Here is a 21,427-nt window from a genome sequence, read left to right on the forward strand (position 1 = left end):
TACAATAAAAGGTTATGAAGTTCTGCCCTATGGTGTGCTGTAAGGAACCAGGAAGGACCTTGTATACCTATGTATGTATGATTGTGTATACATATATGTCTAAGCATGTAGACACACACATGTGGGTATACACAAGCATATATATGCCCTTATAGATATAAATATGCAATATATATGCATGTATATAGGAATACATTTGTGTATAGTAAATATGAAGATCATATCATTGCACATTAAGTGAATATCTAAATATGCATAATTGTGTAAATATGTGTTTTTTGTGTAGATCCACAGTGTGGTTAAATTCTAGTTACTTTTGGATAAAGATCATTGACCTTTGCAGTGGGGGGGGAATAGGAAAGACTTTATTCAAAAGATGGTATTTGATGTATATCCTTGGAGGAAGAGGAGGAAGAAGTGGAGAGAGATCATGAGGTGGGAGATGTATTAGGAACAGAAGGAGGATTTGTTTAACTGTATCTCTGAGTGGGGAAAATGTTCAGGAAGACTGGAAAGGTTTGAGGTCCAAGTCATATAAAACTTTCAAGTTAACCAAAGGAAGTTTATGTTTTATTCTAGAGACAATAGGGAGATCCTGGAGTTGATGGAGAGGGGGAATCACCTGGTCAGACCTTCATTTGGCAGCAGCATGTACTATGGACTGAGGTTGTGGGAGACAGGAGGCAGGACGATCAATTAGAAGTCTGTCGTAATGACCTAGAGGAGAGCTGATAAGGCTCTGAGCTAAAGTGATAATTATGGAAGAAGAGAGAGGGGGCCCATGTGCCAAAGGTATTGTGCAGGGAGAAAGCACAAGATCTGACAACTCTTTGGATGTGTGGGGAGGTGGAGAGGGAGGAGAAGAGCATGACCTCCCCAGTTCAGTTGTAGACAAATTGAGTTTGATATCACTTGGACATCTCATCTGAAATGTTAACTAGGAAGTTGGTAATACTGGACTGAAGCTGGGAGGAAAGACTGACACTGGATATATAGATCAGCAGAAGCAGAGAGAGATGCTAATGGAATCCATGGGAACCTATGAGCAGGAGTGAGGGGCAGTGGGGAGAGAGGCAGGGCCAGAGACAGAGACAGAGAGAAAAGAGAGAGACAGAGACAGGCAGATTCAGAGAGACAGAGACAGAAACAGTGACAGAGAGAGACACAGACAGACAGAGGCAGAGACAGACACACAGAGAAAAAAAGAGACAGAGAAGTAGAGAGAGAGAGAGAGATACAGAGAAAGAAAAGAAATATGTTGAAGGCAGAGTTTAAGAAACCTAACAAATGAATACCTATCTCCAAAATAAAAAGAGTGAATCTCCAAATTAAGACATAAGGTCATCTACTTCATTCCTGTCATTTTATAACTGAGGAAACTAAAGCTTGAGGAAGTTCAAAGACCTGCCCAAGGCTACATGAGGAGGAAACAAAATTTAAGAATTTGAACCCCTAACTCCAGTGTCAGTACTCTTCCCCGGACCACTTAAAATGTCCAGGGTCCCATACAACCTTTAAGACAGAGCTGAGGGGTGGCTAGGTGGCGCAGTGGATAGAGCACTGGTCCTGGAGTCAGGAGGACCTGAGTTCAAATCCGACCTCAGACACTTAATAATTACCTAGCTGTGGGGCCTTGGGCAAGCCACTTAACCCCATTGCCTTGCAAAAACCTAAACAAAAAAAATTAATTAAAAAAATATAGAGCTGAGACTCATTTCTGCCTCTTCAGAGTGGGGAGCTTTCTACTGTTCCTAGGACTTGGCCTACCTCACTGACCTACTGAGCAAAGAAAGTACTTTGTACTCCATAAACCTGAATTATTATTACTCTGGAAGTTTTCCCTTGAGGCAGAAGAAGTTGAAACAATATACTGTTATGCACACATAGAATTCTGTCACAAGATTCTCTATTTCTATTTAAGTGTTATTTTTAAAAGAACAGCCCACCTTGCTTTGGTTTCTCTGTTTCTGTCTCTGTCTCTCTATGTCTGTGTCTCTCTCTTTCTCTCTGGGTCTCTCTGCCTTTCTCTTTCTCTGGTTGGTGCCCCATGTCTCTGTCTCTCTGTCTGTCTGACTCTGTCCCTCTTGTCTCTCTATGTCTCTGTCTGTCTTCACACAGGAAAGTGACTCAACAGTGTAAAGATGAGATGAGATGGTTGGATACACAGGAATGATTCTTAGGGTTAAGAATCCTCAAACAAGCTGCTGTATATTGCCCTAAATTTGCCGACATCTACCCGCCTCTGTCAGTGATGACCTTGTCACCCCTTAGTCCTGACTTTGCCCTTTTGGGGGGTCTCTCCATGTGATATCGGGCACTGTCATTATCAAGGAACTATAAGGTCCATATTTGCTTCAGTCTTTGAATCTTCCCGAGACCATGACACTCTTCTGCCCTCCTCAGTTCTTTAATAAATACGTGCCGAATGAACTCGAATTCCTTAAGCAGTTTTCTGAAAATGTAATCCTTTTTGTTGTTTACACCAAGTTTGTGGGCTTTTCTACATGAAAATGGGAATTGAGGGCTGCTTTTTCCAACTTGTAAATACTCTAGTGTTTTCTGTAGTCCTACTACAGAAGCCTCCAGAAGTTCATATTTTTGTTTTTTACAGAACACTGACTATTTCTCCTCATCAAATGAGTTTAAATAGACTCTGTTTACGTCCCAATTCCAATATCTACTTTTTAGGGTGTGCTTTCTTCCATATACAGATCAGTCCCATCCCTTGGGATATGCTTTCAAGTTTTACACTTAAAATAAAACAATCAAATAGTAGAGATATGTTACAGGAAGATTTGCTTTCAGGAAAAAATCCGTTGTCAAAGTTTCCTAGAGTAGGCAAGTCAATAAAGGGCTCATTTACTTCTACAAAGAGGGAAGGAAGAGTAATTAATAACAGGCTGGCAATGGGCTCCCTTTAAATTCTAATATGCTGAGAGTTGGGATTTCCATTTGAAAATGAGTAGGGCCTTTTACACATGTATCATTTAATTTGTCTTAGTTATAACACCATCCTTCCCTTTCCCCTTACCCATAACCTTGCATATAATTTATCTCAGATTTGAGAAATTCAGTGGATCAGCACCCACCTAAAAACCATGGGTCCTAAGGTTGCAGCAATGTATTCATTTTCCCTAGCTAGGGGGCATGTTAGCTCATAATAAAGAATCATAGGAAAATTGATTTAGAGCTGGAAGACACCAGAGAAGATACTGAGTCCAAGGAAATAGACCCAAAAAAGGGAAGGATATTTTCTTTTAAAAAATTTTTTTATTAAAGATATTATTTGAGTTTTACAATTTTCCCCCTATCTTGCTTCCCTCCCCCCACCCCCCACTGAAAGCAATCTGTCAGTCTTTACTTTGTTTCCATGTTGTACCTTGATCCAAATTGGGTGTGATGAGAGAGAAATCATATCCTTAAAGAAGAGAAGTCTAAGAGGTAACAATATCAGACAATAAGATATCTGGGTTTTTTTTTTTTTCTAAATTAAAGGGAATACTCCTTGAACTTTGTTCAAACTTCATGGCTTTTTATATGGATACAGATGGCACTCTCCTTTGCAGACAGCCCAAAATTGTTCCTAGTTGAACATCACTCCCATGTTTCTGTTAGGGTGTACAATGTCTTTCTGCTTCTGCTCATCTCACTCAGCATCAGTTCATGCAAATCCCTCCAGGCTTCCCTGAATTCCCATCCCTCCTGGTTTCTAATAGGACAATAGTGTTCCATGACCTACATATGCCACAGTTTGCTAAGCCATTCCCCAACTGAAGGACATTTACTTGATTTCCAATTCTTTGCCACCACAAACAGGGCTGCTATGAATATTTTTGTACAAGTGATGTTTTTACCCTTTTTCATCATCTCTTCAGGGTATAGACCCAGTAGTGGTATTGCTGGGTCAAAGGGTATGCTCACTTTTGTTGTGTAGTTCCAAATTTCTCTCCAGAAAGGTTGGATGAGTTCACAGCTCCACCAACAGTGTAATAGTGTCCCAGATTTCCCACAACCGGAAGGATATTTTCCAGGGACACACAAAAGGCAAATAACAAACCATAAAGGAAACAGAGCAATAAGAAAAAATTCTCACCCTGAACACATTCTCCCACAAATTACCATTCCACCAGTATGGAAAGGCAGCCACAGAAAGAATCCTTTTGGCCAGGGAACAAACATGGAAGACATCTGTTTAGAGAACTCATTTCCTCTAATTCACAATAAATGTCTACATCTATTCAAAGATATTGATTATTATGAGAACTCACTAATAAGCAGACAGAAGGCTTATTACCCTTCTATAACTTCAGGCAAGATTCAGGATGTACAAATATCAAGTCAAATAGCAGAGTTCACTTCAGGCTGATGTGAAATGACTGTGGAAAATGGCAAAAAGAAGCACCAAGAGAACAATTGACATTCATAGAGTACTCTGGCTTTCGAAGAATCTTTATATATACTTGAATATATATATATATATACACATACACACACACACACACCCAACTCTTCCTGTTGAGTAGAAATATAAATATTATTATCCCCATTTTACAGATGTGGAAACTTAGGTTCATAAAAGCTACAGGTTTTGTCCATGGTCATATTATTATTATTAAATATATAACAGGAAGGAGAACTGAAATAAAAACCACTGCAGTTTCTATAGTGCTTTAAGATTTACAAAATAAGGGCAGCTTGGTGGCACAGTAGATACAGCACCCGCCCTGGAGTCAGGAGGACCTGAGTTCAAATATGACCTGACCTCAGACACTTAATAATTACCTAGCTGTGTGGCCTTGGGCAAGCCACTTAACCCCCTTGCCTTGAAAAATCTAAAACAAAACAAAACAAAACAAAACAAAACAAATAAGATTTACAAAGTACTTGCCTACCAATCATCCTGTGAGGTAGTTGCAAAAGTATGATTGGGAGCATTTTGCAGAGGAGTAAATTGAGTTTGGGAATCTTCCTATGTCACCAACCTGGATAAGTGGAGATCCTTTTGAACTCTTACACCTATACTTTCCCCCCTACTATTGTACACTACAACGAGTAGAAGACAAAATGCACAGTCCTTCAGACTAAGGATTCACAGAGATACAAAGGAAGCATTCCCTGTTTACTAGCACCATATATTAAAATAAATGAAATGCTATCTTGGAGTCAGTATAAGATGAGTTTAAATCCTGCCTTTAACAGGAGCCGGATGATTCTGAGCAATCACTTAGCTGCTCTGTCCCTCAGTTTCATTATCTGTAAAATAAGGACAAGAATAAAGCTCACCGCCCAAGTGGTTGTAAGGATCAAATGAGAAAATATTTATAATGAGCTTGGTATAATGCCTGTCCTATAGTATGCCTAATATAAATGTTCCTTATTATTGGCATTATGATCATATTACTGCATATGTGAAAAGATGGGCAAACCTTAGCAATCTCTCTATAAAAACTCATCATTATTTCTGGCTGGAGGAAGAACCAATACGTTTAGAGAGGATAAAACAGAAGATCTACCTACAGTCAATAGTAGATAATTAGGGGGCACTAATGAAAAAGATCAGAATTCTGGCATTGAACCTTGAGGGGATCTGGGTAGTACAATAGACAGAGGTGAAACTATACCCCCTCCTCCTCCAAAACCCCAAAGCAACTCAATAAAACATATGGCACTATCAGCCAAGTCACTTTATGTGGAGCATGGAGTGTGTGAGGAAGGGCAGTTACATGAAATAAATCTAGAGAAATAGATTGATATCCATGACGTTTTCTATGTTATATCCTACACTGGGATTCAGGATGCCAGGGCTCTAGCCTTACTGATCATTGTTCCCTTAAGTGGAGGGCTATAATCTCTCTTGACCCGGTGAAAGGAGGGCACCATTATGAGTCAGAGGATCTAGACTCTTCCAATGACTTGTGACCTTGGGTATATCATCACTTCTCTGCAACTCAGTTTCCTCACCAGTAAAAATGGGGATAATAATGTATGCACTGCCTACGTAATAGACTGGTTGTGAATGTGTAATGAGCTAATTAATGTAAATTGTAAAATGCTGTCAATATTGTTGTTACCATATGTAAAATGAGACAACTGGACAGAGCCATTCTGAATTAATATTCTATTGCTCTATGAATGATTGTCAAACTTCCATTACACCTGTCAGGTCTGCGAAGAAATTATAGGATCCTAGATCCAAATCTGGAAGAGCATTTAGAAGTCATACAATCCACCCCCCCTTACTTCATAGATGAGACAAGTAAAGTCGAAGGGAAGTTAAATGACTTGTCCAAGATTACAAAGATGTTAAGTAGGTTAGACTTCAAACCTAGGTCTAGAAAGTTGTTTTTTTACAACCACTGTACTCCTGTTTCTCAAAGGCACATGTAAATTCTTCAGGATTATTCATGGTTTGTAGATTTTTCTCTTTTCATTGCTCTTCTCTGTTAGCACAGAAAATTGGCTTCAGTGCTACACTATGGAATGGTCTTTAGTGAAGCTAGACTTTTCTCCAAATAGATCATAATATGCAAGTTTCACAGCACCTGGATAACTGTTCCTTACGAAAGACAAGGTGTGTGTGCAGGGGCTTGTATAGTTTCTCTCCCGTTTCTCAAGTACTCAACAATCCAGATAAAGCCTTGTGAGCTGGCTCCGAATTTTGAGTGGCTTAAGAGGATTTTTCTGAGCACTGGTGATTGAGGAATGACCTTGGGGAATGGCAGCCTCAGAGGCCATCCCGAACAGTCAGCCTCGTGGAAAGGCAGAAAGGGACAGAGCAAGATCAGCCATTAGTAAAGGCTTTCTGAAAGATGCTCAGAATGTATCCCCTCATGGAGATCAATGGAATATTGTCAAGACTTTCAGATAAGCCAGGGGATTGGACTGAAATACTGAAATGGAATAGGATCAATGATCTTAGGAATGTTGGCATTCCTTACAGTGACATAGATTGAAGCTCATTTATGCCTGCCCATCTCGACTTTCATTTGTATTCTCCCATAAATTAGCCACAGGGAATACACGCAATGTGTTATGGAGACTTTGTTTTATTTCTCTGTATATTCCAAAGATGTCAATGGATTAACTATTCATTCATTATTTCTTGGTCTCACAAAATGACAAACTGATCTTTTTTATTAGTTTGTATCACCTTTGTTTTTTGTTTCAGTCATTTTCAGTTGTGTCTGACTCTTGGTGACTCCCTTTGGGGTTTTCTTGTCAGTGATACTAGAGTGGTTTGCCACTTCCTTCTCCGGCTCATTTTTCAAATAAGGAAACTGAGGGAAACAGGGTTAAATGACTTGCCTAGGATCATACTGATACTAAGGGTCTGAGGTTAAATTTGAACTCAGGAAAATGTCTTACTGATTCCAGTTCTGGCACCTCTATCCACTGTGCCATTTAACTTTCCCTATACCTTCTATCAGAACCTTTAAAACAAAAAACTTGGCCATGACCCATCTTTGCCCCCCAAAGACGATTATAAGACATATGGTATTGTCAATGTGGGACACTGCATAAACTTTGAGACTAGGTTAAAGTATTGGTTTCTTTTACTGAACTACATTTCCTTCCTCCTTCCCTTTTTATTTATTCTTATTCATTCAGATTCTTTGTAACTGTACTAGTTATGTGTAACCATGAGGAATAACCATAACTGTAAATATGTTCTCTGCCTTTTCCTGCCATTAGAGATGGAGTCTGGAGTATGCATCCATCCTCAGCACAATGGACCACACATTTCTCTTGGATGGAGGGTAGATTCAAAAGGATCCTAAAATGCTTTCAAATGTTTTCTAGTTTAGCCTCCTCATTATGCTGATGAAGAAACTGAGGCAAAAAATAGAGACTAAATTATTTATCTAAAGTCACAAAGACAATAAGTATCAAAGGTGAAATATGAAGCCAGGTTCTTACCTCTTTCTAATATGCCCCTATTAAAACCCAATGTATGAATTAGCTTTGTTAACACCCATTTTTTGTTTTTTGGGGTTTTTTTTTTTTTTGGTATTTTGTTGATGTCTCTTGTAAACCATTCATAAGCCTTTGCGTGACATGACCATCTGCGAGGCATATGAAAATAACAGACGGTTACCCTAATATCTAGGAAAATACTGACATTCCAAGGCTCTAAATTATTTGGACTCATCTGGCTGAATCTACATCACCACGAAGCCACTTAATGTTTGATTTCTGGGTTTCCGTTTCTTTTGACATGAGTAGCAGAAGTGGGGAGACCATATATTCTGGAGGTTGGAAGTGTTCCTCATCATTCTATTGAATTGTTAGAAGATGGATTTACAACTGACCTGGAGCAAGTATCAGAATGAAATTAGTCTCTGACTAGAACAGCAATCCAGTTTGCCTGGCTCTGGGCAATAATAGTATCATATCTGCCTCTTGCAAGGAAGGAAATTATTTCCTGATGTCATTTCCATCGTCTAAAGAGAATTAAAGCCTTGTAGCAAAATGCAAAACTGGTTTGCTGCAAGCTAGCTTCTGAGTAGAAGATAGATCACTCTCATAAACATATTTGCAGTTTGGTTATATGCTAATAATCCTCATTTACTCTTGAAAACACCATGAGTAGAAATGCCACTTTCCTGAAATACAGACCATGTGTCACTCTTTCTCAATGGCTTTCCCTTTTGTAACAAGGTTCTTGTCTAAGTCCTGGAAGGAAAATGCTCAATGATTTTCATGGCCTTGGCATTGATCTGGGCTAAATCTAGAATATTTTAAAAAATATTAAATTCAATTATTCTTGATGATTTTCAATATTTCATGGACGATATTATTATAAGCTCCATAAGGGCAGGGACCCTATAATTTTTTGTCTTTTTCACAATAATGCACATTATATATGTTAGGAAATAAATAAATATGTGCTAATTTAAATTAAATAAACCAAAAAATAAATCCTCTTTATAAGATTCAAAGGGGAAAAGAAATTGTGCATAAAGATTAGAGACATAACTAGTTCACATTCATGAACCTTTCATTGTACTGGAATAGAACAAAGAGGAAGGAAAGAGACTGTAAATCCCACTGGCTTTATATATCTGGGTTTGAACCCTGATGTTATAGTCTATATGTATCATCTTGGACAAGGTATGTGATGCCCCCCCGCGCCCAGTTCTCAGTCCCATTTATGAAACAAGGAAGATTGGACATTTCAGCATACTAGACAGTCTTCCATCTCTCCTAGAAAACTTTGTTTTTGGGAGCAGATTTGTTCCAACTGTTGTTATAGAGTAATAATATCTGAGCATGAAAAATCTTTAGAAAGCTAAAAATCATTGAATCTCAGAGTTGGAAGGAGTCTTAGCTCAACCCACTGCTGAGAAAGAATTTTCACTTTATATACAGCAAGAGGACTTGTCTCAAGAATGGGAAATGACAGTGCTTCCAGGTGTGGTGGTACCATGGCTCATTTTATATGTCCTTGGGTTATAAAATGGATATTTGCTGATGTAGTTTATTTTTATATTGCCTACATTTCCTTCTTTTCCACATCCAAAGAGTTATCTCTTATATATGTCTGAGCAGTAGTTGTTCAATTTTGATTAAATATTTTTAATAAGGGAGAACCCTCATTGGAGACAATGCTTTAAGAGATAAGAAATGCGCTAAGACCAGGAGCATCATGTTATGTATTATTTATAAATAAATATTCGATTGAAACATTAGTTTTCTAATGAGGGCTATGCAAACTCTTTTTAATAAACTGTAGTGTAATATCAGTGGCTGAAGAAATCTTAAAACTAATTCAGTCAATGAAGACATGTCTATTTGTCTACCATTTGTATTCATTGTTAGTTATTCTCTACTGGTTATAAACTTGAAGCCTCTTCTTGGTGTAGGGAAGGGGGTGGAAAGAAAAATGTTCTCTTTATGCATCTGTACTTTCCCTAATTCATTAGGAATAAGTGATTCCAAGCCCTCAGTGGAACTCAAGGTAAAGAAAAGCATTTGTGGAAAAGGCAGAAAGAGACTTTTTTTAAAATCTAGAGTAAGAAAATGCCAGAAAATGTAAGAATAAGAATAAGGAGTGAAGAAAGGGGGGGAAAAAAGAATGAAGGAAGGAAGGAAGGAAAGAGAAAAGGAATGAAGGCGGGGAGAGGCTGGAAGGGACAATTCAAAGGAGACAGAGAAAAAGTGAGACTATACAGATTTTATCTCTAATTCATTATGTCATCATGTATGGTCTATATATTGTTTCCTTCCTTTGACTCTTGATTACATAAATATATAATTATATATATGTATAAATATGCATTATGCATTAACTTATATAATATAGTTTTTAAGAATTCCTCTCAACTCTGAGTACAAAAAAAGGAGTATTCAAATGGGTTAAGTAAAATGGATAGAAATAATTCCTGACAACTTGTAGTCAAAGCTCTCTCTTAAGAGAAAAGCATTTAGGGGCAGTTAGGTGGCACAGTGGATAGAGCATTGGCCCTGGAGTCAGGAGGACCTCAGTTCAAATCCAGCCTCAGACACTTGATAATTGCCTAGCTGTGTGTCCTTGGGCAAGTCACTTAACCCCATTGATTTGCAAAAACCAAAAAAAAAAAAATAGGAGAACATTACTGAAACTGTGGCAAGCTATTAAGTGGCATCATCTCATTTTGTCTCTAAAAGCTTCAGAAGCATGATAAAGAAGAAGATTCCCCAGCCAAGTGGAGGTCTGAAGAGGAGATGGCAGCAGAAGCAGCTGAGCTCCGGGCGTATTTTCAGTAAAGAAGGCAAGTTACCTCACAATAATGCAGATAAGAGTTTGCAATAGTTCTTTGAAAAGGATAGGTTTATATCCTCAATGTTTAGATGACATGTAATAACCACAGTCAATCTGGTTTCATCTGAGTGGACTAGAGATATATCTTACAGTATTTAAATGAGGTTTTCCCGCAATATTTGGATTGCAATGGAGATCTATTTCTAAAAAATGAGACAGAAATAATATTTATATAACAATATGTAAAGATATATATCACATTCTATCTATATTCTACTTTCACTATGTATAGATTTTATCCATCATCTATATGTCTATAATCCATTGATAATTAGAGAGAGAGAGAGAGAGAGACAGACAAAGAGAGAGACAGAGACAAAGACAGAGAGAGACAGAGACAAAGACACACACAGAGAGAGGGAGAGCGCGCGCCAGAGAGTGAGCTGAGATAAAATACATGGAAACACCAAACTGTCAAGATCTTCATAGAGAGAAAAGGAACATAGAGAATATACACCAGATTACTAAAAATGACATCTAATTGTCAGAAAGAAGTGTGTGTGTGTGTGTGTCTGTGTGTGTGTTTCCCCTTTCAAAGATATCTCATAATAGGAATACAGCCTACATTTCCACCAGTAGAACATTAGATATTTATTGAGGATATTAGAGGGGCTATGAAGGATACAGGAATACAGTTCTGAACCTCAAGAAACTGAATAAAATAAAGGGACATGAAAAAATAGAGAGGGCAGTACAGATTGGATTAGGGACATTGAGGCTACCCTGGGAAAAAGAAGCAACATTAACAAAGGTGAGGATCATAAGCAGAGGAGCTCTTCCCATAGAGACACACATTGTTAATGCAGAGAGAACAGACTACAGAGGGTCCAAAAATCAATGATAGAACAATTTGGAGTTGAGGAAGGATACTCCAGCAGAAATGGTCTGCATCTGGAGTAAGTAGATTGGTTATGAAAGGGGACAAGAAAGAGCTTTTGTGAATGAAAATCTGATAAAAACTAACATGTCATGATGAGTCATTTATAATATTGGAGACATACAAACAGAGAGACGGAATAGAAAACTGGGAGGGAAAGTTTGAGGGCTGAGAAATGACAGCTTCCACAGCATGGGGGTACCATGAATTGCTTTTCTGTCCTTGTGTTATAAAATAGATATTTATTTACATATTTTGTTTTTATATTGCCCACTTTTCCTCCTTTATGTTTTCTCCCATCTCTTAGACTTAATAATTTTAAGTAGAAAACAGTAAAATCTACCAACACATTAAAAAAAATCAATGTGCATCTACACAAACATCTACTTACACTCACATATTACAAATACATTACTTATGTATGTGTGTATGCAAACACAGTTTCACTCTTGTCTCTGATCTCTGGAAAGTACCTGGGGAAATGTCTTCTCATATATTTTCCTTTCAAAGATCAAAGAGTGATCTTTGAAATTTACTAATATTCAATTTGGATTATTTTGCACTTATTATTCTTTTCATTTATATATCATTATAGTTACTCTGCATTTGTTTCTTGACTTTGCTTGCTTCATTTTGCATTAGTTCCTAAAAGTCTTTCCATGATTTTTATATTCATTATTCCATTTTTAAAATTTTTATTTTCCCCTAGTTACATGCAAAAACAAGTTTCAGCATTCACTTTTATAACTTTGAGTTCCCAATTCTCTCCCTTCTTCCCATCCCAATCCCCCTCATTGAGAAAGCAAGTTGCTGGATATATGTTAAAAATATGTAGTCATGAAAAACATTACCACAATAGTTAAGTTGTAAAAGTAAATATAATCCCTTCCCCCAAAAAAGAAACCACAGAAAAATGTTTTAAAAAGTATTAAAAAAAAAAACTTCAATCTATATTCAGACATCATCAGCTCTGTCTTTGGGATGATTAGTGTGTTTTATAATAAATCTTTCAGAGTTCCCTTGGGTCACAGCATTTCTGAGAAAAGGTAAGTCATTCACAGCTGATCATTCTCCATTGCTGTTACTATGTATATGTAGTTCATTTCCCATTGTAGCATGTAAAGCTTTTTTACTTATCCTTTTCATCATTTCTTTTAACAGAATAACTTTTCACCTTAATCACATGCCATAATTGAGAAATACACATACACACATATATGCCCTTTTCCTTCTTTTTTTCATCTCTTCTGAAATATAGACTTAATAGTGGCATTGCTAGATCAAAGGGTAGATATGGTTTTATAGCCCTTTGAGCACTAGTTCTATATTGCTCTACAGAATCATTGAATCTTTTCATAACTCTTTATTGAATTTATGACTTATTTTTCCTACATCCCCTTCAATATTTGTCATTTTTTCTTTCTAACCTATTAGCCAATTCAGAAGGAATAAGGTATGATCTCAGAATTGTTCCTACAACACGTTTCTCCTGTTAGTAAATGAGGAATTTTTTAATGATTTAAATAGATAGTATTGATAACTTCATATGAAAAATATTCATATCTTTTGATCATTTAGAAGTTGGGAAAGGGCTCTTATTTTTCATAAATTTGCCTCACTTCTCTATGTTTGATAAATGCTGTCAGAGAAACTCATATTATTATTTTTCTCATACTTGCTATTGTTAACTGTATTTCCCTCCATCCTATTCCTCCACTCCCATTTATTCTATTCTCTCTCTCTCTCCTTTCATCCATTCCCTCCTCAAATGTTTTGCATTTGCCTGCCCCCTTCTACAATCTATCATCTCTTCTATAATCTTCCCCTGCCTTCACCCACTTTCTCCCATCCCTTTCCTCTCCTACTTTCCTCTAGAGTGATATAGTTTTTTTTTTACCCATTTGAGTGTGTATGTTATTCCCTCTCTGAATCAATTCTGGTGAGTATTAGGTTCACTCATTCCCCCTTATCTTCCCCATCTCCCACTCCACTACAAGTTTTTTTCTTGCCTCTTTTAAGTAAATAACTTACCCCATTCTGCCTCCCCCTTTCCCTTTCTTCCAGTACATTCTTCTCTTATCCATGAACTTCATCTTTTAATATATTAGCCCTTTGATTTCAACTCCCCCTGTACCTTGGCTATATATGTCTCCTTCTAACTGCCCTAATATATGAGAAAGTTCATTTAAGTTGTCAGTACCATTTTCCCAAGCAAGAATATAAACAGTTCAACATCATTAAGTTCGTTATGATTTCCCTTTCCTTTTTTACCTTTTCATGGTTCATTTGAGTCTTGTATTTGAAAATCAACTTTTCTGTTCAGCTCTGATATTTTTATTACAAAATTTTGAAAGTCCCTGATTTCATTTAAATTTCCATCTTTTCCCCTGAAAGAGTATTTCAATTTTTGTTGGATAGTTGATTCTTTTGCCTTCCAGAAATATTCCAAGCCCTATGATCCTTTAATAGAGGAAACTGTTAAATCTTGTGTTATTCTGACTGTGGTTCCATGGTAATTGAACTGCTTCTTTCTGGCTGCTTGTAATATTTGCTCCTTGATTTGAGACCTCTGAAATTTGGTTAAGAATATTCCTGGCAATTTTCCTTTTGAGATCTCTTTCAAGAGGGGATCAGTGGATTCATTCAATTTCTATTTTACCTTCTGCTTCTAGAATATCAGGACAGTTTTCCTTACTCATATTTCAGAAAAGTGATGTCTAGGATCTTTTTTTGATCATGGTTTTCAGGTAGTTCAAGAATTTTTAAATTATTCCAGTGAGATATTTCAAATTTTCTTGCAGTTTTTCATTATTTTGGTTTTGTTTTATTGTTGATAGATCATCATCAGCTTCCCTTTGCTCCAGTCTATATTTTAAGGAATTATTTTCTTCAGTGAGCATTGGTATCCCTTTTCCATTTGACCAATTCTATTTTTTAAGGCATTATTCTCCTCATTGACTTTTTGGACCTCTTTTTGACCCAGTCTCATTTTTAAGATGTTATTTTCTTCAATATTTTCTATCTCCTTCATCAAACTGCTGATTCAGTTTTTTTGTGATTTCCCCACATCACTTTTATTTCTCTTCCTAATTTTTCCTCTACCTTCCTTACTTGATTTTCAAAATCCTTTTTGAACTCTTCCCTGTTTTAAGATCAGTTCATGTTTTTCTTGGTGGCTTTGAATGGAGAAACTTTGACTTTGTTTTCTTCTTCTGTGTATATATTTTGATCTTTCATTTGACCAAAGTAAGTGTCTATGCTGGAATTTTTTTCTTCTCTTATTTAGTCATTTCATCAAGGTGAGGCTTTTCTTCCTGGGTGGAGGATGCACTGTCCTAAATTTTTGGGGATTTTGCAACTGTTTTCAGAGATACTTCTAGGGATTTGCAAATTTTCAATTCTTCCAAGGTCTTATGAGAGTTTATGACAATTCTCCTGGCCTGTCTGTACTCCGATCTGTGGTGTTACTTTTTTCCCCCTGGAACTATGAAGAGGGTTCCTACTTTGCTGGGACCATAAACTCTGTTATGCTTCTGCTCCTTTTTCTGGGATTGGGGGGCCCCAAACTGAGATATGGATGATGCCACAGAGTACTACCTCAGTGATAGAAAAAAGACCCATCAGAATCTCCTTCTGACCCCCTTAAATTCATGGACTGAGAGCTCTGGAAGCAGCTACTGCTGTTGATTCAGTGGTTCCTGAGGTCAGCTTCTGGTCTGCTGAGGTCTGTACTGGACTGTGTTCCAATCTTACCTGGTGTGGCAAAATTCTCCTGTAGACCTTCCAGTTTGTCTTTGGCAATCCATGTGCTGAGAGGTCTGAAAACCATCACTGCTGCCACTGACCCAGTTGCTTGGCTTCCTGGGGCTGGGACTGGGGCTATTTCTCTCTGGTTCTCTCTGGTTCCACTCTTGCTGCTCTGGGCTCCTCTCTCATCTTGATGCAACAGATTCTTTTTAATGATCTTCCAAGTTGTCGTGGACTGAAAAATTGTTTCATTCAGTCTTTTTGTGTCACTCTAGAATTTGGTTAGAGTCATTATTTAGTAGTATTTGGAATGATTAGGGGGAGAGTTCAGGTGAGTCCTTGCCTTTAGTCTGCCATCTTGACTCTGCCTCCCACATTCATTATTTCTAATAGCACAATAATATTTCATTAAAATTATGTACTACAATGGGTTAGACCATTTTTCAGTGGATGGTGAATTATTTTGTTTTCAGGTATTTACTGTCACAAAAGTGCTGTTATAAATATTATAGTGTGTATTGAACCTTTTTTAGTCATGACTTATAATATATATATATATATATATATATATATAGTTATATATATCTAGTTGTAGAATCTCTGAGTCAAAATATGTGGTCATTTGTAGTCATTTTATTTTCATAATTCAACTTTTCCTTCTAGAGGGGTAGGATAAACTCACAGGGGCTTGAGTTTGAAATTTTAATACTTACAAAATGGTCATCAATTGCTAGGAATTATGGGATGATTAAGTTAGTACTGGTGATTTCATAGCTAAAGTTAGGTGGATTCCTTGAATTTTATTATCAAAAAGGAAGAATGTAACTGAGAACAAGGATACTCTGAATTGTGCCACTAAAAATATTGAAGCAGCTAGCAGCATGGAAGAAATGGTGAGAGGGTAGAATTGAGAAGATAGCAGCAAGGACTTAAGAATATAGCAGGAGAGTTAGCTGATAGTCTTTTTATTCTCTAAGCTGGGTTTGGAGTTGTTGACTAGCTAGAGAAAATCTGCTGCTGATTGGAAGAGAGCTCAGTCCTTTTGACTGACATCCAACATCTATAACTTGAAAGTGAAGTGAAACTTTTATGAGGTGTTTGCTATTCTCTTCTGCTGACTGATTTAATAAGGGGAAAAGTATACTCTGAGATTTAAAGGATGCTGTTTGTGAAATACAGCATCCTGATGAACTAATTTATTCACTTCCCTGGTTTAGGAGAATAGCTCCTCATTATAGTAGCATAGCCTCTCCATTGCCCTTTTAAGGGTAATTGTGAATTAATTGTCATTGCTTCATCAGTTTAAAAAATTAAATAGTTAATTTACCAATCAGGAGAATGGTAAACACTGGAAAGGCAGCAGTTAGCTGAGAAGAAAGCTTTATTGTGGTATAGATGGACTATGAAGGAACGAAGAATAGTGATACCTACAGTAGAGTTAAAAGTTGTCCTAAGCAGGTGAGTTGTCTTCATTCATGTATCTTTGTTGTCTATGATATGATGATATTTAGTTACCTTAATGTATATAGTTTCTTTACCCAGGCCTTAATTTTGACTATTTACTTTGTCTTAGTTTCTAATTTTATTAGATTATTATGAGATTTTATTATTTATTATTCAATATAATTTGATTATTATCTGATACCATTATTTATTAGATTATTATCTAATACTATTTATCCATTCTCCCCCCATGAATATTGTTTATATTTGTAGGAGAGTGTGAACCAGACTTGTATGGACTGTCATGTTTTCATTATTCCTATATTTCTCTTATACTGAGTAACTGAGTTGTGTCAATTTTTCTTCTTTTTGCCTCATCATTAAGCAATTGTTATGTTTTTAGGATTGAATGATGTCATCATTGTGAATGCCATATAGGAGGCCAGATTTGGGGGTTCATACCATTTTACATAGCCATAGAATGAGGCAGCATGATGAAGTGGGTCAAATGTTTAGTTAGATTTAAGATGACCTGGGTTTAAATCCCTACTCAAACATGAATTAGTTATGTGACTCTCAACAAAGCCCTTGAAATTTCTGGGCATAAGTTTTCTTGTCGTTAATGGGGACAAAGTACTCACCCCAGAGTCTTTATGAGGATCAAGTGAGATAATGTATGGAATATGTTTGGTTTTAGCTTTAAAGTATCATATAAAGCTAGTCATAGAGAAGTTTTGGTTAGGGAGTTGGCTTCAAAAATGGAAAGACCTGGATTCAAGACTTACACATATTTTATATAACCCACCCAATTTTGAAGGTCTCTGGGCAATTCTCCAAGATTAAATATTGCAGAAAAGTTGCTAATTTTTGGTAGAAGTTTCCTCAAAGGAGGGATCCTTTTACTGATACAATTATATGTCTATTCCCATGTTGTTATTATAATTGTAACTATTATTATTTTAGCTCCTTAACCTTAGTGGTCATGTGTTTCATAGGAAAGGCAAACTATGAGCAATACCTTTTCTAGTTATCAAAGGACGAATTAAGAAAGCCCCATGGGGCAGAGGCAATAGAGGTGGAAAAGAAGACAAAAAGGGACATGCTGAAAGATCAGTTATGGGGGATGAAAGAGAGGAAGTGTCCAAAGAAGAATGCAAATTTTCTTACTGAATGTTAGGTGAATTTGGTGCCATGATAAATCTATTTAAAATCACCTTCCATTTAGAATATTCCAGTGTCCTTGTGACATCTCAAGAAGCCATTGAGACTAGTTTTGTGTTGTCTAATTGAACAATGGGTGTCATTAGAATTTTTTTTAAAGAAACGTTTATTTATTCATTTAGATTTTTTACAAGAAATGGGGTTGGGTGACTTGTCCAAGGTCACACAGCTAAGCCAGTATTAAGTGTTTGAGGTGAGATTTGATCTCAGGTCCTCCTGACTCCAGGACTGGTGCTCTATCTACTGAACCACCCAGTTACTCCTGTTTATTCATTTTTTAAACATACTTTTCTTTTTAAATTTTGAGATCTAAATTATCTCCCTCCCTTCCACCCATACCTCACCCACTGAAAAGGCAAACAAAATTATATCAATTAATTATATATGTGAAATCTTGCAAAATATATTTCCATATTAGCATATTATTCCCCAACCAAAAAAAGAAGAAAGTATACTTCATTTGCACTTAGAGCTCATTTCTCTCCCTGCAGGTGGATAACATTATTTCACCATGAGTCCTCTGTAATTGTCTTAGATAATTGTATTGATCAGAGTAGCCAAGTCTTTCAGAGTTGATCATCATTATAATACTGCTGTTACCATGCACAATGATCTTTAGGTTCTTCTTAATTTACTTTTTCAGTTCATATAGGTCTTGCTTTGCTTTTTTTCCCTTTCTGAAATCATTCCCTTCATTGTTTTTATAGCACTCCATCACAATCATATGCCACAATTTGTGTAGCCATTTCCTTGTAGATAAATGCAATCTCAATTTCCAATTCTTTGCATCACAAAAAAGTGCTGCTACAAATATTTTTGTACAAATAGGTCTTTTTTCCTTTTCCTTCTATCTCTTTGGAACACAGACCTAGTTGGTGGCTCAAAGAGTATTCAAAGTTTACAATCTTTCAAACGTGGTTCAAAATTGTTCTCCAGAATAGTTGGACCGGTTCACAACTCCAACAGTTGTTGGTGCACTGATTTTTTCCTCATCCCCTCTGGCATATGTTATTTCAGAGAGGCAGAAGTAGCATCTCAATTTTGCTTTAATATGCTGTTTTCTAATCAATGGTGATTTAGAGCATTTTTTCACATGACTATAATTACCTTTGATTTCTTATTCTGAAAAATTCCCTTTTCATATTATTTGACCATTTATTAATTGAGGAATTATCCTTATTTTAATGAACTTGACTCAGATCTCCATATATTTGAGAAATGTAGCCTTTATCAGAGAAACTTTCTGTAAATGTTTTGATATTATTTCATTATCTATGGTACCATATTTCCCAGATTATCTCTTTAGATGCCTACTGGTTGTGTGAACCTGAGCAAGTCACTTAATGCTTTGCCTCAGTTTCCTCATATATAAAATAAGTTGGAAAAGAAAGTGGCAAATTGCTTTGTTATTTTTGCCAAAAAAACCAAATGGATTTCCAAAGAGTCAGATATGACTGAAATGACAGCAACAACAAAATTTTTGCTTTTACTTTATCCGAAATCATGATTTCTATCCTTGTTTTTTTTTTTTTACTTCAGCTAAAACATATTAGATTCTGCACCAGCCCTTTATTTTAACTCTGTGTGGGTCTTTCTGTTTCAAGTATGTCACTTGTATACAACATTTTGCTGGATTCTGCTTTCTAATATATTTTGCTATCTGCTTCCATTCTGTGGGGGAGCTCATCTCATTCACAATTATGATGATTAATTGTGAATTTCCCCTTTTCAATATTAGAATTTAACAGAGATAGCACCATGCTACCCATGAGTAATTATGATTTCAGTTGGCAAGTAATTTTATTGTATTTTCTTGACACTGTGAAATTAGTTTTCTCCTTTTCCGTTTGGACCTATTGACTCAATAGCATCTTATATAATTTTATAAGGGTTTCTTGTTCTTTTTCCATCTCCTTTATATGTTTCTGATTGATATTTTCTAGCTTGTTTTTATCCTGGAGGTGGTAAAACCCAAGAAAACCATAATGCTTGCTATTGTCATGCAGCAGCCATGAGAGATCTCTGCCTATATTGTAGCATACACACACATATACACACAACAGCAACAACAAAGAAGCTCATGTGACTTGAGTATCCACTTCATAGCTTGTAGTGTCTTGATTTTCATGGCAAATCATTGGTTTGAAAAAATGCATCACTAATGCTAGGGGGAGATTTCAAAATTTTGAAATTTGGGGGATAACTAGTTGGTACAGAGGATACCTAGCTGTATGGCCTTGGGCAAGTCACTCAACTCCATTGCCTTGCAAAAACAAACAAATAATTAAATAATTGCACACTAGTCTCTGTCTCTCTCTCTCTCTCTCTCTCTCTCTCTCGCTCATAGAGTTTGACAGCAAAGAAATATTCCTTTTCTCCACATTACTTGGATAGATTGAACTATCACTATGTCTTAACTTTAAGGGTTCCAAAATCTTTAACCATCAGGATTTATTGTAGATTAAGGAAAGTAGAATGGATCAGAAGTTCCTGTCAAAGGCAAAGATTTTGTTGAACTTGTGATACAAATTCATTACTGTCAAAGCCCATTGCTTCTTTCTTAACCAAAGACTTCAAGCAGCAAGGTCTGCTTAATTTCCTTAGGGATAATATTTATGTATATATATTATATAAAATGTATGTATATGCATATATAATATATTTTATAAATATATATACATGTTTATGTGTATGTCTATCTGTCTATCTATATCTCTCTTTCTATCTATCAGTCCATACAGAGAAAGCCACCCTAGACCACCAAGCACCACACTGATCTATAGTGATAAAGTCTTTTGCACTCCTTCTTCTAGGAATAGTAAAATATGCACAGGCAGTATGTGATTGACCATCAGTCAAGGGCCACCAGGGAAGCCTAGTTTCTGCAATCTTTCATTCATTGACTGCAGAAAATGAACTATATAGGAGAAAGGCTGTGGTAAAGTCTTCAGGACAATGGCGAACAGCTGCTTTTCCTTTCTTATGGCTCAATTGTCCTGGCTCCCTTTTTATAATAACAATATCCAGATACATCTATAATGCTCTCTAACATTCTGAGAACAGAAGAATGTGTGGGTCTGTGTTTAGCAATTTATCAGTGATCTGATTATCTGCTCTCCAAAAGAATGGGAGGTCTAATGGGAATTTTATGCAGGGTGTCTCCAAGGTATTAGTGTAGTTTCACTACAGTTTGAATTTCATTTTTAATTTAAAAATAGAAGATTTGGTCTTGTTACTCTTCACTTAAAAAGTTGACCAGATGCCCAGCCTTGCCCACACATGCTCATTATTTTTCTGTGAGTCCTGCCCTTTCCTCTATTACAGTCAAACATGCTTCC

General features: G+C 36.5%; 1 long non-coding RNA gene across 1 annotated transcript in view; it reads left to right on the forward strand.

Annotated features, from left to right (window-relative positions):
* LOC141496362 (uncharacterized) overlaps positions 1–21,427 on the forward strand; it is a 267,233-nt gene that overhangs the window by 223,460 nt on the left and 22,346 nt on the right. Inside the window, exon 2 of the long non-coding RNA XR_012471040.1 lies at positions 10,648–10,751. This is a non-coding gene — a long non-coding RNA (uncharacterized LOC141496362). The remainder of the gene's footprint in view (positions 1–10,647; positions 10,752–21,427) is intronic.

This window comes from Macrotis lagotis, chromosome 8 (genome assembly GCF_037893015.1).
Source record: "Macrotis lagotis isolate mMagLag1 chromosome 8, bilby.v1.9.chrom.fasta, whole genome shotgun sequence".
Lineage (NCBI taxonomy): Eukaryota > Metazoa > Chordata > Mammalia > Peramelemorphia > Peramelidae > Macrotis > Macrotis lagotis.